Source organism: Triticum urartu, chromosome 2 (assembly GCF_003073215.2).
Source record: "Triticum urartu cultivar G1812 chromosome 2, Tu2.1, whole genome shotgun sequence".
Lineage (NCBI taxonomy): Eukaryota > Viridiplantae > Streptophyta > Magnoliopsida > Poales > Poaceae > Triticum > Triticum urartu.
The window spans coordinates 672,277,007-672,289,931 of record NC_053023.1 but is presented as its reverse complement, the minus strand read 5'-3'; the positions used below and the strand labels follow the sequence as shown (position 1 = coordinate 672,289,931).

At 42.0% G+C, this 12,925-nt stretch overlaps 1 pseudogene; it reads right to left on the bottom strand.

Annotated features, from left to right (window-relative positions):
* Positions 1-791: 791 nt before the first annotated feature.
* On the bottom strand, positions 792-12,213 carry LOC125537793 (annotated as a pseudogene).
* Positions 12,214-12,925: the final 712 nt, after the last annotated feature.

Below are 12,925 nucleotides of genomic sequence, written 5' to 3'. Positions count from 1 at the left end.
GCAGGGCCGGCTCGCACGGCTGCGGCCCGTAGGTGGCGGCGGCGGCGGCCGGGAGCAGCAAGGCAGCCAGGAGGAGGAGGCGGAAGGAGGCGGCCATGGTTCCTCCACCCGCTAGGGTTTTGTCTCGATCTGCGGCGGGGCGGGGCGGGGCGGAGTGGAAGCCTCCCTCCCTCCCTCCACAGAGAGAGAGAGAGAGAGAGAGAGAGAGAGAGAGAGAATGACGATGGGAGAAGCGGGTGGGGTGGCAGCCTTCTTATAAAGGAAAGGAAAGCTCGGGCTGATCCTGTGCCTTCGTTCCAGCCGTGGACGGTTGAGATGCAGCTCCCGGCGTCCCGTCAGAGAGAGAGAGTGTTCCGGTTTGGTGGGTGGGTGACGTCAACCAACAGGTTCCTTGGGATTGGAGCCCGCCCAAATTTTCGAAAAAAAATGGCATCCAAAACCCAAAACAAACTTCATTTAAAAAATAAAAATGCAAAATGTTACACCCAAGATTTCAATGTAGGTTTACACTTCCAGTTTGGTGGTCATGTTCACCTGTTTAAACTTTAAATCGGTGCCATGCCAAGTTTCCAGTGAATCAAAAGATTAGACCACCAAGATTAGATGGTAGCATCATTAGCTTCAATATATTAGCAGAAAATATCAGCACCACTTGGTGCTCTAATTTAAATGAGGCTGAGCATCTTGATGGATACATGACCAGCACCTTGAGGTTTTCGCTAGAACCGCATTTCCTGTGATCATGTATATGGATAAATGCACCTGCTTCCAATCCTTCCCCGACCTAAAAGTTTGAACCCAAACGCCTCAAGTGCATGTTTCTTATCAACATTCTCAGTTATCAGAAACCAAAGATACATTTGTTTGTGTGTCACATGGCAACATACCAGCGTTGCGATGCGACGGATATAGCACAACTAGTAAACCCTAACAAGAGGATGCAACATAAGGAAGGAAAGGATACACAGATGACAGGGAGGGAGGCTGGCTTTCTCCAAACACTAGTTACAATAAGGCTGGCTTCACATCCTAGATTGACAGCGAAGCTTCTCTCATCTCTACTCGCTGTTTGTACCTTCTCGACGCCCGCCCGCCCAGACGGGGACCGAGGGCAGCTTCTTTCTACATTCCCGACACCACAAAAGGGAACCAACCACCCTACGTTGCCACTGTAGCAAGCCTGACGACATCCCAGGCCACCCTCATCACGCCGCCGTGCCTCGACTCCGCCTCCTGGAAAGTCCTCCCGGATGCCTCAGAAGGGTGTCGGAGCTCCCTCCACTTCTCAACCTTGAGCTCAGCGACGTCGATGATGCAGATGTGGCTCTCCGCCAGGCTCTTTCCCTGTGCCCTGCCCTCAACCTGGAAGATCTCACCCTTCGTTGTCCATCAGCAGAACGGGGCGGCCAGGTTCGAATGACCTTGACCTTGTGAACGGGCGGGGCGGCTCGTCATCATGTCTTGTGTGGTTGGCTCGCTGGAGTCTGGGGTAACGAGCCTGCTGCTGCCCTTGGAGTTGGATAAGCCTAGAGCATTCAGCACTCTTGAAGGCGGCAAATAGCTCTCCTCACCACCACTCTCTGAGGAGTCGCCCAACTGAGAAGTAGCTGGTGTAGATGACTTGTCGGCACTCGGCACCCTCGCCATCGTATGGCACTCCTCTTTCTTTCGCGATACGAGCAAGCTTGGCTTTTCTGTTCTTCAGCCTAGATAGAATTTAAAATAAAAGCCTATTATTACAAACAGATACAGAATGCAGGCACAAAAGAAAATCTGTATGATACAGGAATAACGAAATTTGAAGGACTAAGAGCTGGTTATATTATGCAACAGTACATTCCTAGGAAAGAAGACGGATAATTTCACCTTACCAATTCTTTAGTTGCGATGATGTGATCTCCGCACCCTGAAAAGCAAGGACGCATTTTCATTAATTAATCAGACAAAGCCCACTCAGCTTCTCTGCCCATGTCTGAAGGGAAGCGGCATTCTTATGCATCTCGGGCTCATCAACCAGAGCATTCTCAATTTCATTTACCTGCCCGTCATTCATGATGGTTTGCTTCTTTCCTCTCCTCCTACTACTAGCAGGGTGCCTCTCATCCTCGTCCCGGAGACCACTTTCCTTGCTAGGTTCTGGTGTTTTGAAATGGTCTACACTTCTGCAGCGTGGGACCTCCATGCTGGTAGCAGTACTGGGACCCGGATAGCCCGCGCTAGTCGTCCTCGCAACGCCAAGATGGATTAGGTTCTGACCGACTGAATTTTGCAGGACCCCACCATTTGTAGTGGCACGGTTTCTTGGAGTCTCATCCCTAGCATTTCCATCTTGTTTCATGGGGGGCGTCGCCATAGACTCTTCGATGTTTTGCACATCCTGCTAGCATCAATTTTGGATTGGGATCAAATACATTACCAAGTCAATGGCTAATATTAATGTAATCGATAATGTTACCTTAGGAGGGCCATCCATATTGGGATCTGGAACACTAGCCCTTCATTTCTGATGTGACGTCACTTTTTGCCACCTAAAACATCACATAATGAAATCATCTAACATAAGAAAACGAGGTACTGGCAAAAACTTTTGAGTAGACTGCTAAGAAGTATGAAGCTGGCACCCAATGCATGGTTCCAGGCTATTTTCTATTTTACACATTGAGCACACCCATCACACCAGCCATACAAAAGAAACAATGAATTTGCCTGACGACATTATACACTTTAAAACTATACTTGCAGAAATGTAATTTACTAATTTTACAGATTATCCCTTGAGAACCAGAGAACAGAGAGCCTAAACATAATGCTTTGGTATGATGTTTGAGACCAATGAGTAAAGCAAACAAACCTGCGATATTCTCTGTCCAACTTGCGATTTACACCAACGTTGCAACTTATAAGCAAAATCACTGCAGAGAGGAAAGGTAAAGCTTAGAGAAGCATCAACAAAGAAGTTGCCAGGTGAGGGCAACAAATTTAAACCAATCAGGCATACAACAAGAAAAGTATAAAGAATATTGTTTCTATGTGGCACACCAAGGACCACTCAAAATGACATTACCCACCTTAATAGTTGCACATCTTCCTCATTTAACAAGTTACCAGGGATTAATGATTTAGCATAATGGGACAAAGATCCTGCAAAACCAGCAAAAGGAGACGTTAGATATGCAATGCGATGAATTAACATAATCACAACAAATTATAAAACAAAAATACAAGTGATTGTACCCAAGTTTGTACAAACTATAGTGATCTCATCAGCTGCTGGATGGTCCAATGATGGCTTGGGACTCTCTGATAACAAGTATTTCTGGAATTTCTGAAGAAAGAGGTCTCTTTCTTGCTCTGTTAACATGCATGACAACGGAACTTGCGTTTAACAAGGTCACACAAAAAATCATACGGCATCTCATAGCAACTAAGAGAAGTTCTGACCTTCGCATATGTTTGGAACAAAGACGTGCAAATTTGCTATTATTTTCACCACACAGGATGTTCTTGTCTGCATATTGTATTGAAGGCATGCTGATAGAGCGAAAATTGCATGAATAGTTAACTTTAGCTTCAGTCAGCATATTTGAAGCAGCTAACAGTGCCAGTCAGCTGCACCAAATGGATCATAATCCAGATTAGCATCATCTTCTATCACTGGCAGATCGACAGAGCACCAACTCGAGACAAACTCATCATGAGGAGTCGCCAAAATTTGTGTCAGAAAGGGAATCTACAGAAAAGATGAACAGAATTGAATTAGTAACAGTTTTGCAGTTGCAAAAAGACTATATATAACTCTAGGTAGGTGTTAAAAGCAGTCGGTTTCAAAGCTTACAGTATTAGTTATGAAGGAAGGTTAGAACCCACGGGGTAACTCTTATCATGGGAACCGGCAGCAGGTTTTTGTTTTCTTCCAAATGCGATCTTCAGCAAATCAAGAACCTGCAGTAATCATTGTGATAAATTTGATAGGACCCAAATGATATTTTCAGATGCTGCAGAAAAGGAGTAATTTCAACCCCAGCTGTGGTCAGACCTAGGAGAACTAACCTCCAGCCCTAGTTGCATGCTCTTTGGTAAAGTGGCGACTTCATCGAGGTAAGAAATACTTTCAGATTCACGCTAGTTATGAACTCAACACTGGCAGTAGACAGTAGCAGTACTTGGATTAAACAAAGTAATTTAAGACTCATGACAAACTTACGATAGAAAGGATTTTAGCCTTCTGTCTGGAAATGGAAGAAGCGATATCAGTTGATCCTTTCAGCCATTCTGGAACACCTAACTTCAATATTGTGAACGAGAGTGACAGTATACCTCCATTTCTACAGAGCTCCTGCATTTAGTAACTTCTTAAGTCAATATCCTCCGAGGGCATACACGATGTAATGATATACAGAAACAGTAACATATTTGAGTACATACTCACTTCTTTTAGTAGAAAAGAAAGGAAGATGTATGTGTCACTAAATTAAAGTATTATTCCGCACACTAGATTAGTCTAGGTTAATCAGTTAATCTATTTTCTGGAAATCTTATGCAAGGGGGTAACGAGATGGAATTGAACTAAAACTGGAGAACAAGTAATGAGTTTTTTTTAGGGAGAGAACAATTATGAGTTAGTGTGATATAATTCTATTTGCATCACTGATCAGTATGCCGAAACAAGTATATCTTTATAAATCATAAAGAAGAAAAGGAGCTCACATTCAGCAGTTGTTCCCTTAACAGTGGAACTAAAAATGCAAGGAAATGTATTTCAAAAAAAATACAAGGAAATGAGACGCATAGGGATATGCGGGACCTTGTTTTTTAAAATACGATCTCAGAATAACTTCTGCTGGCACAGTGACAAAAGAAATTGCAATGATGCTTCGCACTGCTGGCATATGAAGTAAGTGAATTGTGAGTCAAAAGGGCCAACAGGAAAGGATTTGGTGCCCAATGTTGATAGCCTGACACTCAATAACCTCATATCTTCGTGCAGACTATCAAAGGCTACATCCAAAAAGATATCAACCTGACCACAAAACAGCAAATATTAACAGAGATGAGCAGATTGAATACAAAGTACCTAACAGGCAGATCTATGTCTTGCTGGTATAACATTCATATCAAAGGATGCCATAGTGATCCAGGGAGTACACAAAGAAAGAACTAGGAGAAGGTCAGGTGTTTGCTTTTTTTCTACCGAAATATCTTTCTACTGAGATGTATAAACGAAACAGGAATCAATAACTAAACAGTAGTCAGCAAAAACTTATCAGCAACTAAGGTTCAGATAACCCAGTAGAATAGCTAAAGGTTTAAATACTAAACATAATCTCTTAGTATTATATAATAAAATGATGCCTGCGGATAACAGCCTGTAATAATATAGCGCAGAAGTTGGCACATTTTAGGAATACTACTAATTTTAGCTCAGATTGGAATCACAAAACCAGCGATAAATGAATTTCAGCCTGTAATCTACACTTGTTACTAATCTGGTTGAACCACAAAACACCACAAGTATAAATGAATTTGATTGGAATCTCTAAGAAAAGAGTTGACACTCCGCAATATGTTACAAATTCTATTCAGGATGAGGACAAAACCAGCGATAAACATGTCATTATCATTTATGAAACAACATGCAGCGCAACAAGATTATTACAGAAAAGTTGACCGTGATGATGAAGAACAACAAAATCTGGGAGTTCAGAAATCAAAAGCAATGCAAAATAGGGGCAAGGTTAAAAAATACTCTCTCCGCCCCATAATATAAGACATTTTTTTGACACTATCATAGTGTAAAAAATGATCTTATATTATGGGATGGAGGGAGTAGAATTTAAACATTAACATGTTATAAATTCTGGAAGCTAGTTATATGCTTTTATATTTCACTGTTTATTCAGAATCAAGCCATGGAACGAAATAATCACTAAATTACCATATGGGTTACCTACTACTTACCTTTGGATGTGCAAGAAGAATATGAACAAGTTCATGCCACAGAGATGAGAAGTAATTTGTCATCAGATGAAGATTTCCTGCTACAAGTGATGAATGTATGAAGGGAGAAGCGCCGAGATGATCTTCCTAATTCAGAACAATAGCTGTTACCAGAAATTAGTAATGAAATGGTAACAGTTAAGTAAAAGCATGCCGCCCTCAATAAATAATTTGGTGGTTGCCGAACCTTCTTCCAGTGGGACAGAACGGACAGCAGATAGAATATCAGGTCCATAACTTGTTCAGATAAGTTGACATCATCCAGAAGAACCTGCACGAAGATAAACAAGGATTGTGACTCAATGCTCATCTTTTACTCATTTAGCATTTAATCATACAGTAAAACCAAAATTACTGAACGAATTAAGCTTTATCGGAGACAAGACACAAAGACCATATGATGTGATTCATGGGTCAACTATGACATGGAGAAAGAGAGAAGTCGCGGAACGTCAAGTGGCTAACCATGATGTTTCATAGAATATAGGCAGGGTCAATCATATATATATATATATATATATGTGTGTGTGTGTGTGTGTGTGTGTGTGTGTGTGTGTGTGTGTGTGTGTCTTCCAAAGCATAAAGCTGCATCACTCAGAGCATGTGCGGCATCATTTGTACAACAAGGAATGCAGCATGGCATTCACAAATTGACTAGTGAATCTGAATGCTAAATAAACGAGCATTACCGCATCACAAACTAAGACATGTCGGAAAATTTGGCCAAAGTCAGTCAGTCAGTCGCTCACTCACCAGGTAACTAACTAACTAACTTGCTTGGAGCTTAAGCTTATTGTACTCTTTGTTAGCTACAGTAGTAATAATGAAAATATAGCGAAAGTCGGCGGCGGCTGAGGAATCCATACATACATACATACATAGAGTGATGAGAAGGACGAAATGCGCACCTTGTCTGTCCCGATCTAGGTGAAGCTCAGCTTGTCCCGAAGCTGGAGGCCGGCGGAGGCGGCGAGAGCGGGGCCTGGGCGGCGGATCTGGCAGCGTGGGAGCTCGGTGGGGGTGGGCCGCGGCGGCGGAGGTGGTCGGGGACGGGGACGGCGGAGGGCGAAACCCTAGGGGAGGCGAGGGGAGGGGAGCCGCTCGCTCGCTCGTCGCAGGGAGAGGGAGAGAGATGAGAGGAGAGTGGCAGGCGGAGGTAATTTCTCTTTCTCCCAAGTCGGATATTGGATCTGCAACCAACCAACCAACCGGAGGCCCAATATCCATCCCTCCCTCCCTCTCTCTAAATTTTTATAAATGAAGTTTTACACAGGGAGAAATTAAGATACCAAGATCGAAGTCCGCGATCTTAACCTTGACATCAGTGTTGAGACCAGTGCTCGGGTGCCACTCCTTTGGCAGGTCACCATCCACCCATATCTGAATCTCCTCAGCCGGTGGCTCCTCCCCTCTTACGACGTCGAAGAGTTCGACGACATAGGAGAAGTGGCGATAAACACCGAACCAGAGCCTGAGCTCCGGGGCGTAGTCCGCCTTTGTCGTGGAACGACATGAGCTAGTCGTTGGTCTTTCTTCACTCGCGAGTCATGGTGTGGAAAGTAGGTGCCGATGTCCTCGGCATAACCGATGGTGTCGCTGCTAATGACGACGTAGGGGCTGACGGAGGTGTGCTTGTTGTGGATGATGAAAGGTGGCAGCGGGAGGACGTCGCAGTGCCGGGCAGGGAGACTGCCATGTTCTTTTGCTCGTGTAGGCTCGACATGGTGAGCACGAAGTCAGTATCGGTGTCGAAGCGGAAGATGTAGTTGGCGTGGTCGGCGACGATGACCTTGTTCTCCAATGTTGTCACGAAGAAAGTCACAGAGCGAATGAACGTCCAGAAGGACTGGCGGCCTCACAGTCACCAGGGTTGTCGGCGGCTTGATCTTGGGTGCCGCCATCTCTAAGTCAGCCTTGCAGATTCTCCTTGTGTTGGGCGTCGACGCCTTGGCGGGCGTGAGCGTCGTCACCACCTTGGTGTGCGTGGCCGCTTCTTCAGGTGTCTGGTAGAACAAGTCGACCTTAGAGAGGTCCAAGCGTCGAAGCGAATACAAGTTATTGCGCCCGTTGAACACCCTCAGGTTCAAGAAACCGCCTGCGCGACGACGTTGTCGCTTATCGAAGTCGAGTGCGCGGATGATCTACTGGCGGCGGTGAACCTGGAATAGCAGAACAGCGACGGAACGACAGGAGAATTGGATGGGAGGTGGCCTAGAGCACGTGCAAGTCATGGTGCATTTGTACAGATCATCGTCGATGGGACCTCCTACTCGGCGACCCGTGTGTCGGAAACCGGTCGCGTGCATCCCCTCGCTCCCCAACACGCCCTTCAGGGCGGGCCCATGTGCGGGCCGGAACACCCCCTGATTTTTTCCCTTTTGTTTTGTCAACAATTCAGGATATAAAACAGTTCTAGACTTCAGAAAAGTATTGAATTTTGAAAAATGAATGAATTCAAAAAAAGCTCGAGAACTCGAAAATGTTCACGAATTTGTGCAAAAATGTTCATGAATTTAAAAATAGTTAATGAATTTAAAAAATGTTAATGATTTCGAAAATGTTCACCATTTCAAGAAATGTTCACGAATTCAAAAAATGTACAAGATTTAAGAGAATGTTCACGAACTCATAAAAAATATTCACGAATTTAAAAAATGTTCATGATTTTGAAAAATTGTTAATGAATTCAAAAATGTTCACGATCTCAAAAAAAAGTTCACCAATTCGGTAAATGTTCACAATTTAAGATAATTATCACAAATTTATAAAAAATTATGAATTGGAAAAATGTTCAAGATTTAAAAAAAATCGTGAATTTAAAAAATGATCATGATTCCAAAAAATCTTCATGATTTCAAAAAAAATCATGACCTAAGACAATATTCGCAAATTTGTAAAACAATGTTCTAGATTTGAAAAAAAAACTGTTCATGAATTTTAAAAATGAACATTCATGGTTTCAAAAAATAGGGTTTTTAAAAATGTTCACAAACTAAAATACTTTCGCAAATTGAAATATAAAACGAAAAAAATGAGAAATAAGTAAAAAAATAAAACCGATGAAGAAACATAAACGAAAAAAGAAAAAAGAAAAAGAAAGAAAAATATAAGGAAAACCAGAAAAATCCACATGGAATGAAACCCGAAAATGGGCCGGCCCATACATAAACCAGCACGTAGGGGGGTGGGGTGTGGGTTACGCGTGCGGTCGAGTCGATGGCCCGTGCGCCAAATAGTATTCCCTGTCATCGATCTGCGGAGGATCGCGGCCTTTGATTGCTTCAGTCAGACTGCGTCGGAGGACGGTTGTGTGTGCCATCTTCATGCATGGGCCTAACAAATAGGGCTTCCTTCTTGTTCCTTTATGTATAAGTGCGCTTCTTAGTTAGCTCTTTAGGCACCCGTTAGCATACATTTAGCAAATGGGAACACACAGCCCTCCGCGCTGGGCCGGTCTAGATTCCCTTTGTTTATCTATTTTTAAAATGCAAAAAAAAAGCACCCTAGGAGGGAATCAAACCACCGATTTCCTGCATTGAGGGACACACTAACCACCACATCACACAACAGGATCTGATAAGTTACTCCTTTTTATCGTTTCTTCTTCTTCTTCTTCTTCTTTCCCTTTTTCATTTTTTCTTTCCTTTTTTTCATTTTCTGTTTTTTCAAAATTTTCCTTCTTCCTTACTCGATGGGGAAAAAATAAATTCATGAACTTTTTTCATTTTACGATGAACTTTTTGGAAAATTGAAGATTTGTTTTCAAATTTTGATGAAAATTTTCATTTTTTGATGAACTTATTCAAATTTTATGATTTCTTTTTGAAAACTGATGAACGTTTTTCAAATTTGATAAATGTTTATTCAAATTCGATGAACTTTTTCCAATTTGATGAATTTTTTAAAGTTTGTGAACTTCTTTCAAATCCATGAACATTTTTGAATTCATGAATTTTTTCAATTTTTATGCAAAAAAATTGGATTTTTTGTTTTTCTATTTTTTTAGTCAATAGTTGACCAGTCAACGATTGAAATCACAGTAGATCTGAGTTGAGAGTTTTTGTACCTATTACTTTTAAGTGTTGCACACTCTATAGATGAATAGTGTAGGCTTGAATGTCAAAGAGTAGTTTTTTTCACCAAGTCAAAGTTTTCAGCAACCAAGAGTAATTGTAGTCCGCGAAGCAAGTTTGTTGAAGGTTTGGACATTGCCAGTAATGATCTATCCTAGCTGAATTCAACTGAAGTCTTATCAACATCACGTTGAAGAAGATTAGAACGAAGAGAGTTTATCTTTTGGGTTGAATCCCAAGTCCCTTCAACCAGACGTAGCTCTTTGGCAGAAGAGTGAATTGGTCTATCAAATAATCAATATCGTCTTCGAGCACCATTAGTTATTTCGACTCTATTGCAGTTCTTTCAGTAGTTTATCTTCTGTACTCTGTGTTTCGATAGATAATTGTGATCATATATCTTCCTTTGTTTATTATGTGTAGCATGGCTACGCTGTTCAGTGCATTTCAATTTGCCAAGCTTAAGATAGTTTGTCTGTATGCTCGTCTCTTGATTATCTTGTGCTACTTTGTTATTCAGCTGAGTTATGCTCTGATGAACATTTCTCAGTAGGGTGTATTTAGTATCGTGATCTGTTTCGTCATATTGTCCTCCATGGTGTTTGTGTTGCTTCCTTTCTGTGTGACCATTGCTGTCGCAAGAGTTCTCTACCACTACACTAGGAAGATTATCATCGCTTTCATCGATAGTTTTGCTTAGTCGTACTGGTTTAGCCTGCTTGTCTTCATGCGCTTGTGTTGTTCCTATTGTAGTATTACTTCTGTTGTTTTGTCTCGAGAGGTTTGAAGTTTTGAAAATAATCCCATTGACCCCCCACCCCCTCCCCGCCTCTAGTTGGTATACTCTCGATCCTACACAATGTTTGTCTAGAGTCAAAGGGTACAAAAATTGTTCAAGTTTATATGAAAACTATCAACAAACACAATACCGAATTAGTTATCATTAAATACGTCATAGAATGTACTTTCAAAAATATATCAAATTAGCATTGTAATTTTTGGTAGTTTTTCTGCAAACATGGTCTATATTTGTTATATGCCCTCGGTTAGCAGCCTTCACCGAGTGCTCGAAGGATGCACACACTCGTCATATAATCATTTCCCGGTAGTAATTTATTGGAGAGAAAAAATATATTGCCCATCATGGCAATATTGGAGCTGAGTTTGTCAGCTCTCTCAATTCATTTTCACCCGCAAAAATAAATAAATCATTTCACCGGTCACAACACAAGTACACAAAAGAGGACATACGGTTTTGCTTTTCTCCTTTCTATTATCTTCTTCTGAGCCAAAAAAAAACATGCTTGTAACCTCCCTAGCCATGCAACAAGAGAAAACAGGCGTGCCACTCGTGCACTAAGAAATTCTGCCAAGATGCAAACACATCAAATTCTGCTAGCAGCAACAAAATGAATGTTCTTTTCACAAAAACAAACAAACAAATTGGATGTACAAAAAAAAAGCAACAACAAAATGAGATGAATACATGCATGTGAAAACATGAATGAAGGACTCTGAAATGAAGCACTCCCTCCGGTACATTTGTCAACCTCTACAATACCATATATACATACTATGAAACTTTATTTCATAATGAATCTAACACTATTGATCTGACATGGTAAATATTGATGCTTTTTTCTATAAGTTTGGTCAAAATAAAGATATTTTGACTTCGGACAAAACTTATACGAGGACGAGATGCATGCATGCATTTTCAAGCGGCCAGAATCTTGACGATGCATACTTTACGACAGTCTTCACTTGTGCTCTTCTGTTCGCAACAGCCCTTGAAGCAATCCAAGTTTTGTTGTATGGCATTCTTGTGGGCGGGGTTGGCCTTGATGTAGCAGAACCTCGACGCCGTGCGGTCGCATTCGATGTGAGCACCGTCGGTGCAGCTCGGATCCTTGCATGCCGCGCCGAGGTCGCCGATGCAGTGCTCGCCGGCGAACTCTCCGACCGTCTTGTTGCCGGGGCAGGCCCCATGCTCGTCGACGGCCGCGCGGAGGGCGGCATGCCCCCACGGCCATGCCGTAGAAGCGAAATCAAAGTTGTCTCCATCGACCTTGGCGAGCTCGTCGAACATGCCCTTTATGGCCTTGACGCTGTCGGCATCATCGCGAGAGGTCGTCTCAACCATGGCGGTGCATGCGGGGTCCTTGCCGCAGAGCTTGGAGTACTCGCCGACGCAGGCAGACTGCCGGTGGTGATTTCTAGGGAGCTCCTATGGTACAGGCAACTGGCGCCCACTGTCGCTATCTGGTGGGCCGGCCCAGGAACATGCAGAGAAAGAACTCCTAAAAAACCTGCTCCAACAGAATTCGATCTCGCACCGTTTAGTTACGACGCAGCGTGCCTAACCAGTACATCTACTACAACCTAGTGATTCATTACAGCGCGAGAAATTTAACAACAACACTAACCGCACTATTTCTGGTACGACGTTTTTTTTTGGAAAAGAAAAAGATCGCGAATTGGAAAAAAATTCATGTATTCAAAAACTTTCACCAAATTTTAAAAAAGATCACCGTGTATTATATAAAATTTCATTGTATAAAGAAAAATGTTCATTGTATATTATGAAAATTGTTCACCTTTGCATATAAAAATGTTCGTAGTGTATCATAAAAATGTTCATCGTATATTATGTAATTTTTCAACGGTTTTACTAAATGTTGAATGCATATTCAAAAATTGTTCGACACATGTATTCATATTGTTTCAAAAATGTTCATCGTGTATTATTTAAAAATGTTCATCAATTTTGAAAGAAAGTTCATCGATATGAAATAAAGTTACCAAATTGAAAAATAAATCCCGCGCTTAGCAGAAAAGAAAAAGAAAAGAAAAAC